Source organism: Tamandua tetradactyla, chromosome 7 (assembly GCF_023851605.1).
Source record: "Tamandua tetradactyla isolate mTamTet1 chromosome 7, mTamTet1.pri, whole genome shotgun sequence".
Taxonomy (NCBI): domain Eukaryota; kingdom Metazoa; phylum Chordata; class Mammalia; order Pilosa; family Myrmecophagidae; genus Tamandua; species Tamandua tetradactyla.
The window spans coordinates 165,479,415-165,492,598 of NC_135333.1; the positions used below are offsets into that span (position 1 = coordinate 165,479,415).

Below are 13,184 nucleotides of genomic sequence, written 5' to 3' on the forward strand. Positions count from 1 at the left end.
CTGTGGGTGTGCACGGGTCTGGGGGTTGGGGCCCTGGTGTGCGCCAGTCTGGGGGATGAGGCCCCCGTGTGTGTGTGTACACAGAGCTTAGGTGCAGCAGGACAGCCTTGATGTGCAGGCGACTGCTTGCAGGGGGCAGGGAAGGGTAGGTGGGTATCGAAGGGCTGGGCAAGGTTGTGTGGATCTCAGGAGGGGTGGGGCAAGACTGTGAGCTTATGTGGGAAAGGCGGGTCAGGGAGGAGCGGGTATGTGTATGTGCATGGGGCCTGGGCGTGGGGCCAGGATGTGTGGGGTGGGTGGGTAGGGGGGTTCAGGGCAGGTGTGCCTGAAATGCGTTGGGGGGCGGGCTTGTGGTGGAGTTTAGGTGCATGTGGTGTGGGGGAGTCGCGGGGTGGGAGTGGCAGGTGTGAGGGTAGCACATTCAGGACCGCGGCTTGGCTTGCTTCCCAGTTCCCATCTCCGAGACCACCCACTCCTGTGGGTTCTGGGCCTCCGTTTGGAAAGGGGCGTGTTAGCCTGTTTGCAGTAGCTGAATGGTCTCTGGTTCTTGGTGTCTCAGTTCTTCTGCTTTTGCAACCAGGGCCTCCCTATGTGGTGCAGAAGAGCCTCCCAGGGCATTAACACCCTGGAATCACTGTTTCAGTCATTTTTCTGTCACTTCTCTAGCTGTTCCTCGGAGTAGGGGTGAACTCAACCTATCCTAGTCCACCACCTTCCCGGAACCCCACTTCTTTTCTAATATAGGCATTTAGAGCAATAAATTTCACTCTCAGCACTGCCTTTGCCAGATCCCACAGTTCTGATATGTTGTTTCTCGTTTTCATTCATCTCCAGATAGCTACCGATTTCCCTATCAATTTCTTCTTTGACCCACTGGTTTTTTGAGTGTGTTATTTACTCTCCATATATTGGTGAATGTTCTGGTTCTTTGGTGGTTATTGATTCCTATCTTCATTCCATTGTGATCAGAGAAAGTGTTTTGAATAATTTCAATGGATTTAAATGTGCAAAGACCTGTTTTGTGCCCCAACATATGACCTATTCCCCCCCTACAATACTGAATCAGGAGTAAAGGATGTGGCTTTTCCGGGGTATACAAAAGTTTCAAATAAACACAATGGGCACAGGATCTGAATAGACATTTCTCTAAAGAAGATACGCAAATGGCCAATAAGCCCATGAAAAGACGGTCAACATCATCAGGCATCAGGGAAAAGCATGTCAAAACCATGAGATACTACCTCACACCCACTAGGACGGCCATAATCAAAGAGTCAAACACAAGTATTGACAAGGATTAGGAAAAATTAGAACACTTACACATTGCTGACATGAATGTAAAATGGTGCAACTGCTTCAGAAAAGTATGGCAGTTCCTCTAAAAGTTAAACATAGAATTATTGTATGACCAAGCAATTCAATCCTAGGTATATACCCAAGAGAACTGAAAAGACATTTCCATATAAAAACTCATACATCAATGTTCTTAGCAGCATTATTCCATAACAGCCAAAAAGTGCAAACAACCCAAATGTCCATTAACTGATGAATGGCTATATAAAATGTGACAAATCCATAAGATGAAATGTCATTCAAAAAAAAATTAATAAAGTACTAATACATGCTATAACATGGATGAATCTTGAACACATACTGAATGAAAGAAGCCAGGCACAAAAGGCCACATACTGTATGATTCCAGTTATATGAAATATCCAAAATAGGAAAATACGTAGAAACTGAAAATAGATTAGACTTTGTAAAGGGCTGGGGAGAGAGGACAAATAAGGAGTGACTGCTAATGAGTATGGGATTTCCTTTTGGGTTGATGAAAACATTATGTAACCAGATATTACTGATAGATGCACAAATTAGTGCATATACCAAAACTCACTAAATTGTGTATTTTAAAAGGGTTGATTTTATGCTTTGTGAATTATATCATAACTAAGAGAAAAGAAAGACTACCTGAGAGCCTTAGGCCATTCCAGCTTCTGCCCATACGAACCTAAAGATGTTAACTTTCAGAGATCACATCTTGGAAATATCTGAGAGACTTAAAGAGTATCTACTTTCTGCCTCACCAGCTACTGCTAGTATTCAGATCCAGAGAATATTAGCAATCTGTTGGTTCTGTCCCCAAACAACTTTATATGGGAGCTCCATTCAGAACTTGAGGCTAGTTGATTCCACCCATGCTACTTAAATGTCATCCTCATTCACTAAAATCACAAGCCTTAAATTTCTGAATCAAGAGAGCAGACTGAACACACAATTTTTTCCTTGTTGTTGCCAGGGCCTTACTAAAATTACAGTAAACGAACAAAAAAAGTCACCCCATGTGCTGGTTTGAAATGATGTATGTACCCTAGAAAAGGCATGTTTTAATCCTAATCCCATTTTGTAAAGGCAGCGTTTCTTCTAATCCCTAGTCAGTATTGTTTGTTTGAAACTGTAATTAGATTATCTCCGTGGAGATGTGATTTAATCAGGCGTGGTTGTTAAACTGGACTAGGTGGAGGCATGTTTCCACCCATTTCGGTGGGTCTTGATTAGTTTACTGGAATCCTATAAAAGAGAACGACAAGAGAGAAAGCCAGGAGATTCGGAGAGCAGCAGAGAAGAACAACATAGCCATGAGAAGCAGAGTCCATTAACCAGTGATTTTTGGAGATGAAGAAGGAAAATGCCTCCCAGGGAGCTTCGTGAAACAGGAAGCCAGGAGAGAAAGCTAGCAGATGTTGTGTTTGCCAGGTGCCGTTCCAGCTGAGAGAGAAGTGCCTTTTAACTTGAGAGAGAAGTTTATCGGCCTTCTTCAACTAAGATATCTTTCCATGGATGCCTTTGATTGGACGTTTCTACAGACCTGTTTTAATTGGGACATTTTCTCAGTCTTAGAACTGTAAACTAGCAACTTATTAAATTCCCCTTTTTAAAAGCCATTCTGTTTCTGGTATATTGCATTTCAGCAGCTAGCAAACTAGAACAACCCATGACAACACATAGGTAGTGGTCTGAAACTGTGTGTACCCTAGAAAAACATGTTCTTAAAACTAGTCCATTCCTACGGGTGTAACCCCATTGTAAATAGGACCTTGATGAAGTGACTTCAGTTAAGATGTGGCTCACCTCAATCAGGTTGGGTTTTAATGCTATTACTGGATATTACTTTGTAAACAGAATGAATACAGAGAAAAAGCCTCAGAAGCACGGAAACCTGGAAGAGAAGGGAGAATCCAGCACATGCTGCCATGTCTCTTGCCATGTGACACGTGAGCCTAGGACTGCTGGCAGCTGGTTTATGTGAAGAAATTATCACCTTGATGACTGCCTTGATGCTTTGACTTGGACATTTTTCAGGCATCAAAACCATGAGTGAATAAATTCTCATTGTTTAAAGCCAACCCATTTCATGATATTTGCTTCGAGCAGGCTAGGAAACTAAATCAATATAGAATACAAGGAGAGCTTAAGGCGACAAGATATATAAAAATTTTTTCTGACTGAAATTGGATGAAGAAGTGAGTACTCATGAAATAGGAAGGAGGAAGACACAGCCTAGAATATGACACTGTTGAAGAGGGACCCAATCAGCCTTTCAAACCTCAGAGAAACTCAGGACTTGCAAAAACTAAGTATTCCAGAGAGTAGAATCTGTCGCTAAAAACTAAAGGTTTAACTTAAAGTGTGTGTTGAAAATTAAGTCAATAAGGCTTAATTGTCTGGTATTTAGGCATTTCCCCCACCTTCCAAGAAAAAAAATAAAACAAAACATAGAGGGTTCTTTTCTAAATAAATTGAACAAATGATCTGGGAGCATTATGGAAATTAGAAAGGGAGTTGATATCTAAGCACTACATCCTCTACTTTCTGGAGTTTGTATCAGTTAGCAGGATATTGTTTATATGCAACAGAAATCTTTTTTTTTTTTTTAACAATACAGGGATTTAACATCTTACATGCTCAGAGACAAAGTGACTATTGGGTTTTCCAACCCAGTAGCTGAATAACACCACCAAGGGCCCAGCTTCATTGTATCTTTCTGTATCTTCATGCCCAGGGATCATTCTCAGACTTGAAAACATCTAAAAGAAGAAAAAGTACAATATTTTGTTCATTGCTTGTTTTAAGATATAGGAAACCTTTTCCAGAAGTTCCTAATGGCTTTACTTCATGTTTCCTTGGGCAAAATTGCAACTCATGTCTAAATAAGTCACAGGCAAGAAGTTTTGAAATTATTATCTTTGTCCAATCAGGATTCACCCTTGAAATAAAGACAGGTCCACCTGATTAGGCACATGGTGAGGTAGAGAAGGGATACCTGAACTATGGCAGGATTATATTACCAGGGGAAAAAACTGAAAATAGATTCTGGGTAGGAATCCAACTGTGTCTATTACAGGGGCTCAAAGTACATGGTCTGGTTCTCATTCATTCGTACTGAAGAAAAACCTCCAAATTTGGCAAAGCCCTGTCCACAGTCAGTTCATGGTCAATATTTCCACCGTATCACTTAAAAACAGACACTGGCAAACAAAGCTCACTGGATATCTGAGGGATGCCTGCAACTTGGAAGTGGAAGATCACGACCTCCATTTCTAGTCATGATGTATGGTAACTAATAGGAGACAAGACCTACCAACATAAACAACTATAAAACTGGACAAAATAAATAAAATAACTATTTTTAGGCATTAGATAACAGGAAACATAGAAGTATGATTCCTGATGGAAGGGAAACAAATGAAGCAAGCCTCATTATCCCACAATTATTTGCCTGGAGGCACTTTCCAGACCACATCTCTGGAGCTGACAAGAAGGTAGAAATATCAGGGAGAACAAAGCTGCACAGAGAAAGAACTCCAGAAATCTGCATAGGGAAGACTCCCATAAAGCTAGACAAAGAACTATTATTAGGAAGAAAACAACTACTGATGAACAATCACCAGAGACTGCACAGAACAGGAAGTGTTAAAGTTCCAACCAGCCACGGTGGAGAGGTATCATTAACCACACCAAAAATTTAGTTGACACCCGAGAAAGTTCAGGTCTTAAAAACAGGGCTAATCTAGCACTACAGCAAAATATTCCAATATCAATGGCACAAATGTTCTTTAAATTTTCTAGTAGCCACCTTAAAAACCATAGAAATAAACAGGTTAAATCAATGTTAATAAAATATTTTATTTAATCCAACATACCCCAAATATTATCCTTCACCATGTAATCAACATAAAAAACATTAAGATATTTTACAATCTTTTTTATCACACTAAGTCTTTGAAATCTGCTGTGCATTTGAAATGCTCAATAGGCATATGTGGTCAGTGGCTTTCATATTCCAAAGTGATACCCTAGAATAAGGACTATTCTAGATCTGTCTTATAAAGCTTAAAAACAAACCTTGAAAGTATCAAGGTGAGGTGCAAATAAATTAGCTGAATACCAGAATAATATTCAACTCTCTAATAAGAAAGATGACAAAAGCCAAAGTAGCATCCGTGGCATCCAGCATAAAATAAAAAGTCATTAGACATGAGAATAATTGGAAAAACTAGATATTAAAATTCTTCTTAATATTTCCTTACTCGGGAGTAAAAATTATGAACTCATATATGAGAGAGATGATGAAATTAGGAAATAAGGACTTTAAATCAGTCATTATAAATAAATTTAAAGATTTAAAGGAAAACATGAACATAATGAGGAACAAACAAAAATATCAACAGAGAAATGGAAACTAGAAAAAACAAATAAATAGAAAATAAAGAACTGAAAGTTACAATATCTGATTGAAAAATTAACTGGATGGGCTTGTCAGGAAATTAGATATTATAGAGGAAAAGATAAGTGAACTTGAAAGTAAGGCAATAGAAACCATCCAAACTGAAGCATAAGAGAAAAAATTCAAAACACGAAATAAATAGACCCTCTGTGACTTGAGACAATATCAAGTTCGCTGATATATATGTAGTTGAGTACAGATGACAAGGAGAGAGATAGAGACAGAAAAAATATGTGAAAAAATAATGGCTGATAATTTACAAATTTATTAAAGACATAAACCCACCCACAGAGCCAAGAAGCACAACAACTCCTGAGCAACATGAATACATAGAGAACAACAGCAAGACACATCATAATAAAATTATTAAACCAATGACAAAGAGAAAACATTAAAAGTAGTCAGTGGGGAAAAAAACAATTAATACAGAGAAACAGTAATTAAATGTCAACTGACTTCTTCAAAAAAAAGTATAAGAAAAAAATAGGGCATGACAGTTTTAAAGTTCTCAAAAAAATAAGAAAATCCAGCATTCTATATCCTTTGAAATAGAAGGCAAAATGTAGAACTTTTCAGGCAAATAATGAGAGAACTTGCTACCACCAGAGCTACAGTACAGAAACATTTCTTAGACAAGATCTGCAAAGCACAAACATTTAAAAAAAAAAAAAGATGACCTCTAAAACTATCAACTTTTGCTCATCAAAGGCATTAAAAATCAACCAAATTAGAAACAAACTGGGTGAAAATATTTGCAGGACATTTTTTCTGACAAAGGACTTATATCCAAAATATACAAAGAATTCTCACAACTCAGTAATAAAAAGACAAATGACCCAATAAAACCATAGGTAAAATAATTGAACAGGACCTCCAAAACGGAAGCTATGTGAACAGCAACAAGAACATGAAAAAGTTTTCAACATCATTGGTAGTTAGGGAAATGAAAATCTAAGTCACACGATATCATAATACAATCATTAAAACACTTAAAATTCGAAAAGCTGATGCAGCAAATGTTGGTCAGGATGTGGACTAACCAGAAATCTCATATATTGTTGGTGGGTGTGCTGGTTTGAAAGAATGTATGTCCCCTAGAAAAGACATGTTTTATTAATCAAAATCCCATTTCATAAAGGTAGAATAATCCCTATTCAATACTGTATGTATAAAACTGTAATCAGATCATCTCCCTGGATGATGTGATTTAGTCAAGAGTGGTTGTTAAACCGGATTAGGTGATGACACGTCTCCACCCATTTGGGTGGGTCTTGATTGGTTTATTGGAGTTCTATTAAAGAGGAAACATTTTGAAGAATGGAGATTCAGAGAAAGCAGAGCAGAACAACATAGCCACAAGAAGCAGAGTCCACCAGCCAGTGACCTTTGTAGATGAAGAAAGAAAATGCCTCCTGGGGAGCTTCATGAAACAGGAAGCCAGAAGAAGAAGCTAGCAGATGATGCTATGTTTGCCATGTGCTCTTCCAGATGAGAGAGGAACCCTGACTGTGTTCACCATGTGCCCTTCCACTTGGGATAGAAACCCTGAACTTCACTGGCCTTCTTGAACCAAGGTATCTTTCCCTGGGTGCCTTAGATTGGACATTTCTATAGACTTGTTTTAATTGGGACATTTTCTCGGCCTTAGAACTGTAAACTAGCAACTTATTAAATTACCCTTTTTGAAAGTCATTCCATTTCTGGTATATTGCATTCTGGCAGCTAGCAAACTAGAACAGTGGGAATGTAAAGTGGTACAACCAGTTTGGAAACTGGTCTGACAGTTTCACATAAAGTTAAATATATATATATCTGTATTAGTTTACTGCTGCTAAAACAAATATCAACAGAGAGATTGTTTGGCTGAACAACAGGAATTTGTAGGTTTTTGGTATTGGAGGCTGGAAGGCTTGCTAATTCCTGAGGCTCTTATCTTCTGGCTGAGCAGTAATCTTAGGGTTCCTTATTCCATCAGGTAGCAATGAACGTGGCAGTGTTGTCTCCTTTCTCTTCTGAGCTCTGGTTGCTTTCTGTGGCTTATTTTCTGTGTCCAATTTCCTTTGTTTATAAGGACTTCAGCCATAATGGTTTAAGGCCCACCCTCCTTCAGTTTGCAGACACCTTAATGAATAACAACTTCAAAGGTCCTATTTACAAAAGGGTTCACACTATGGGATTAGGGATTGGGGTCTGAGAATGCTTTTGTGGGGGAGAGAACTCAATATTCGACACTACCCTATAAATCATCAATTTCATTTCTAGGTATTAATCTAAGACAAACAAAAACATGTATACACAAAAAGATGTGAACAGAGAGAGTGCCAAGATGGCAGCTTAGTGAGGTGTGGATTTAGTTCATCCTCCAGAAAAGCTACTAAATAGCCAGGAACAGTACAGAATAACTGCTGGGGCCACATCAGTAACCAGACATACAGCGTTCCACAGTCTGGACCAGCTGGACCAGGGGCGAGCTGTCCCCAGAACCATGAGTTCTCCAAGCCGCAGTGGCTGACACCCCTCCCCCACAGGCTGTTTCCCAGAGGGGAAAGTAAAGGGACTTTACCAGCAGAAGGGGCTGTGTGCAATAAAACTCCAAATGTGGAATTAATTCACAAATTCTGACTACTAAAAATAGGCCTTCAGCTCAGCTGAACCTGGTCAAAGTGGAGGTTGCTGATTTTTGCCCTGGTACCAAGGGGGCAGGGCTGATGGAAAATGAAAAAAGAAAAAAAGAAACAAAGGTTTTTTTGATCAGTAGCACATAATACTTGAAAGGGTCTGGGCCCTGAAGGAAAGGAGGGGGTACATAGGATCTGAACGTACACAAAGCAACATATCAACTTATGCTCTTGATTGGAAAACCTGAGGAATGGGGGTCCTGCTCTGAGAAGGATTTTTCTCTTTGTTTTTTGTGGCTTGACTGCCTTTGGATTCAGCGGCAGGGCTACTCAGGCTTCAACTGCCCCAGGCATAGGCAGAAACAAGTTTCTTTGAGAGCTTCTCTGGAGCCTGTGCCTTCCCCAGGGGAGGGGTGGGGCCAGCTCAGGTGGATTCTCTCCCTCAAGGAATTCAGACCCCAGGGTTTGGAAATTTGAAGTGATTAAAGCCAGCCTACAACCTCTCCTCTGCCTCCATCATGCCCCAGCAGGGAGAGTCTGCTGAAGTTAAAGGTACCACATCACCTTATGCTGGTGGGTTCCACAAGCAAAGAAGCACCACATATTGGGCAGGATAGGAAAAGCACAGAATCCAGAGATTTCACAGGAAAGTCTTTCAACCTGCTGGGTCTCACCTTCAGGGAAAACTGATGCAGGTGGCTCTTTCCTCTTGACACGAGCCCAGTTTGGTCTGGGAAAATCTGGCTGGGGTCTATAATACCTAAGTAGACCCTCCTAAAGGTGAGAGGGGATAAGGCACCATACAGGCAAGGCAAGAAATAAGAAAATAAGAACTGAAAATTTCTGCTCTGTTAAACAAAACTTAAGTTAGTGGTCCAGATTAAGGTGAATTGAATGTCAAAGAACAGATAGACAACAAATTCATCCAGCAAGAAAATCCTAGGTAAAAGAAGGGAAAACAATCTGCAGAATAAACTAATTAAAGGTAATTAAATGCCTAGATGCCAGCAAAAAATAACGAATCACACTTGGAAAATTGGAGCTATGGCCCAGTCAAAGGAACAAACCAACAATTCAAATAAGATATAAGAGTTGAAACAATTAATTCAGAATGTTCAAACGGACATGGAAAACCTCATCAAAAATCAAATCAATGAATTGAGGGAGGATATAAAGAAGGCAAGGAATGAACAAAAAGAAGAAATAAAAAATTTGAAAAAACAAATCACAGAACTTACAGAATGAAAGGCACAGTAGAAGAGATGAAAAAGCAACGGAAATCTACAAAGTAAGACTTCAAGAGGCAGAAGAGAGGATTGTGAACTGGAGGAGAGAACACCTGAAATCCGACAAGGAAAAAGAAAATATAGGGAAAAGAATGGAAAAATATGAACAGGGACTCAGGGAATTGAATGACAACATGAAGCACACGAATATACGTGTTGTGGGTGTCCCAGAAGGAGAAGAGAAGGGAAAAGGAGGAGAAAAACGAATGGAGGAAATTATCACCGAAAATTTCCCAACTCTTATGAAAGACTTAAAATTACAGATCTAAGAAGTGCAGCATACCCCAAAGAGAATAGATCCAAATAGATGTACTCCAAGACACTTACTAATCAGAATGTCAGATGTCAAAGAGAAAGAATTTTGAAAGCAGCAAGAGAAAAGCAATCCATCACACGCAAGTGAAGCCCAATAAGACTATGCATAGATTTCTCAGCAGAAACCATGGAGGTGAGAAGACAATGGTATGATATATTTTAGATACAAAAAGAGAAAAACTGCCAACCAAGAATTCTATATCCAGCAAAACTGTTCCTCAAAAATGAGGGAGAAATTAAAACATTTTCAGACAAAAAATCACTGAGAGAATTTGTGACCAAGTGACCAGCTCTTTAAGAAATACTAAAGGGTGCACTAGAGGCAGATATGAAAAGACAGAAGAGAGAGGCGTGGAGAAGAGTGTAGAAATGAAGATTATCAGTAAAGGTAAAAAGAAGAAAAATTAGATATGACATACTAAATCCAAAAGGCAAAATGGTAGAAGAAAGTACTACTCATACACTAATAACATTAAATGTGGATTAAACTCCTCAATCAAAAGACATAGACTGGCAGAATGGATTGAAAAACAGGACCCATCTATATGTTGTCTACAGGAAACACATCTTAGACCCAAGGATAAACATAGGTTGAAAGTGAAAGGTTTGGAAAAGATATTTCATGCAAATAACAATCAGAAAAGAGCAGGAGTAGCTATACTAATATCCAACAAATTAGGTTTCAAATGTAAAACAGTTAAAATAGACAAAGAAGGACACTATGTATTACTAAAAGGAACAATTCAACAAGAAGACATAACAATCATAAATATTTATGCACCAAGCCAAAATGCTCAAAAATACATGAGGCAAACACTGAAAAGAGAAATAGACACATCTACCATGGTAGTTAGAGACTTCAATTCCCTACTCTCATCAATGGACAGAACATCTAGACAGAGGATCAATAGAGAAACAGAGAATTTGAATAATACAATAAATGAGCTAGACTTAACAGATATTTATAGAACATTACACCCCACAATGGCAGGATACACTTTTTCTCAAGTGCTCATGGATCATTCTCAAGGATAGACCATATGCTGGGTCACAAAGCAAGTCTCAATAAATTTAAAAGGATTGAAATCATACAAAACACTTTCTCAGATCATAAATGAATGAAGGTGGAAATTAATAATAGGCAGAGTGTCAGAAAATTCACAAATATGTGGAGGCATAACAACAACTCTTAAACAACCAGTGGGTCAAGAAAGAAATAACAAAAGAAATCAGTAAATATCTCGAGGAAAATGAAAATACAACATGTCAAAATTTATGGGATGCAGCAAAGGCAGTGCCAAGAGGGAAATTCATTGCCCTAAAATGCCTATATCAAAAAAGAAGAAAGGGCAAAAACTGAGGAATTAACTGTCCACTTGGAAGAACTAGAGAAAGAACAGCAAACTAACCTGAAAGCTATCAAAAGGAAAGAAATAATGAAGATTAGGGCAGAAATAAATGAAATTGAGAACATGAAAGCAATTGAGAAATCAACAAAACCAAAAGTTGATTCTATGAGAAAATCAATAAGATTGATGGACTCTTAGCAAGGTTGACAAAAAGAAGATGAGAGAGGATGCAAATAAATAAAATCAGAAATAGCAGAGGAGACATAACCACTGACTCCACAGAAATAAAGGAAGTAATGACAGGATACTATGAACAACTTTATGGTAATAAATTCAACAATGCAGATGAAATGGACAACTTTCTAGAAAGGCACTGTGCTGGTTTGAAAGGAAGTATGCCCCCTAAGAAAAGCCATGTTTTAATATAAATCCCATTTCATAAAGGTAGAATAATCCCTATTCAATACTGTATATTTGAAACTGTAATCAGATCATGTCCCTGGATGATGTGATTTAGTCAAGAATGGTTGTTAAACTGGAATGGGGATGACATGTCTCCACCCATTTGAGTGGATCTTGATTAGTTTCTGAAGTCCTATAAAAGAGGAAATATTTTGGAGAATGAGAGATTCAGAGAGAGCAGAACAATGTAGCCATGAGATGCAGACAGTCCATGAGCCAGCAACCTTTGCAGATGAAGAAGGAAAACACCTCCCAGGGAGCTTCATGAAACCAGAAGCCAGGACAGAAAGTAGCAGATGATGCCTTCCTTGCCATGTGCCCTTCCAGCCGAGAGAGAAACTGTGACTGTGTTCGCCATGTGCCTTTCCAGATGAGAGAGAAACCTTGAACTTCATTGGCCTTCTTGAATCAAGGTATCTTTCCCTGGATGCCTGTGACATTTCTGTAGACTTGTTGTAATTGGGACATTTTCTCAGCCTTAGAACTGTAAACTAAAAACTTATTAAATTCCCCTTTTAAAAAGCCATTCCGTTTTTGGTATATCGTATTCTGGCAGCTAGCAAACTAAAACAGGCATGAACAACCAACATTGACTTGAGAAGAAATAGATGACCTCAAGAAATCAATCACAAGTAAAGAAATTGAATCAGTCATTAAGAAGCACCCCTAAAGAAAAGTCCAGGACGAGATGGCTTCACATGTGAATTCTATCAAACATTCAAGAAAGAATTTGTTACCAATCCTGCTCAAACTCTTCAAAAAAATTGAAGAGGAGGGAAGGCTACCTAACTCATTCTATGAAGCCAACATCACCATCATACCAAAGCTAGACAAAAATATTACAAAAAAAGAAAACTGCAGACCAATCTCTCCAATGAATATAGATGCAAAAAGTCTCAACAAAATTCCAGCAAATCAAAGCCACATTAAAAGAATTATACACATGACCAAGTACAATTCATCCCAGGTATGCAAGAATGGTTCAACATAAGAAAATCAATTAATGTAATACACTATACCAACAAATCCTAGCAGAAAAACCACACGATCATCTTGATTGATGCAGAAAAGGCATTTGACAAAATTCAACATCCCTTCCTGTTGAAAACAGATCAAAGGATGTGAATAGAAGGGAACTTCTTCAAAATGATAAAGGAAATATATGAAAAACCCACAGCTGATCTTATCCTTCCCTTTCTCCTCCTAGTCCAGCGGCTCTCCAACCACCACTGTGCCCTCTTCCGCCTTCAATGGCTCCTCCGCCACCGTCCTTGACAGCCTTGCCATCCTCACCTTTCCTCTTCCAGAACAGCTAGTAGGGGAGTAGAAACGATACAGAACAGCTCCTGGAGCCACAACAGAGTTCAAA

The 13,184-nt window shown here is 38.8% G+C and overlaps 1 long non-coding RNA gene across 6 annotated transcripts in view; it reads right to left on the minus strand.

Moving 5' to 3' along the window:
- LOC143642813 (uncharacterized) overlaps positions 1 to 13,184 on the minus strand; it is a 113,567-nt gene that overhangs the window by 67,800 nt on the left and 32,583 nt on the right. For 3 of the 6 annotated variants that reach the window (XR_013155886.1, XR_013155885.1, XR_013155881.1), the window contains exon 2: positions 3,960 to 4,085. The exons of the other annotated variants lie outside the window; for them this stretch is intronic. This is a non-coding gene — a long non-coding RNA (uncharacterized LOC143642813). The remainder of the gene's footprint in view (positions 1 to 3,959; positions 4,086 to 13,184) is intronic. 6 annotated transcript variants of the gene reach the window in all.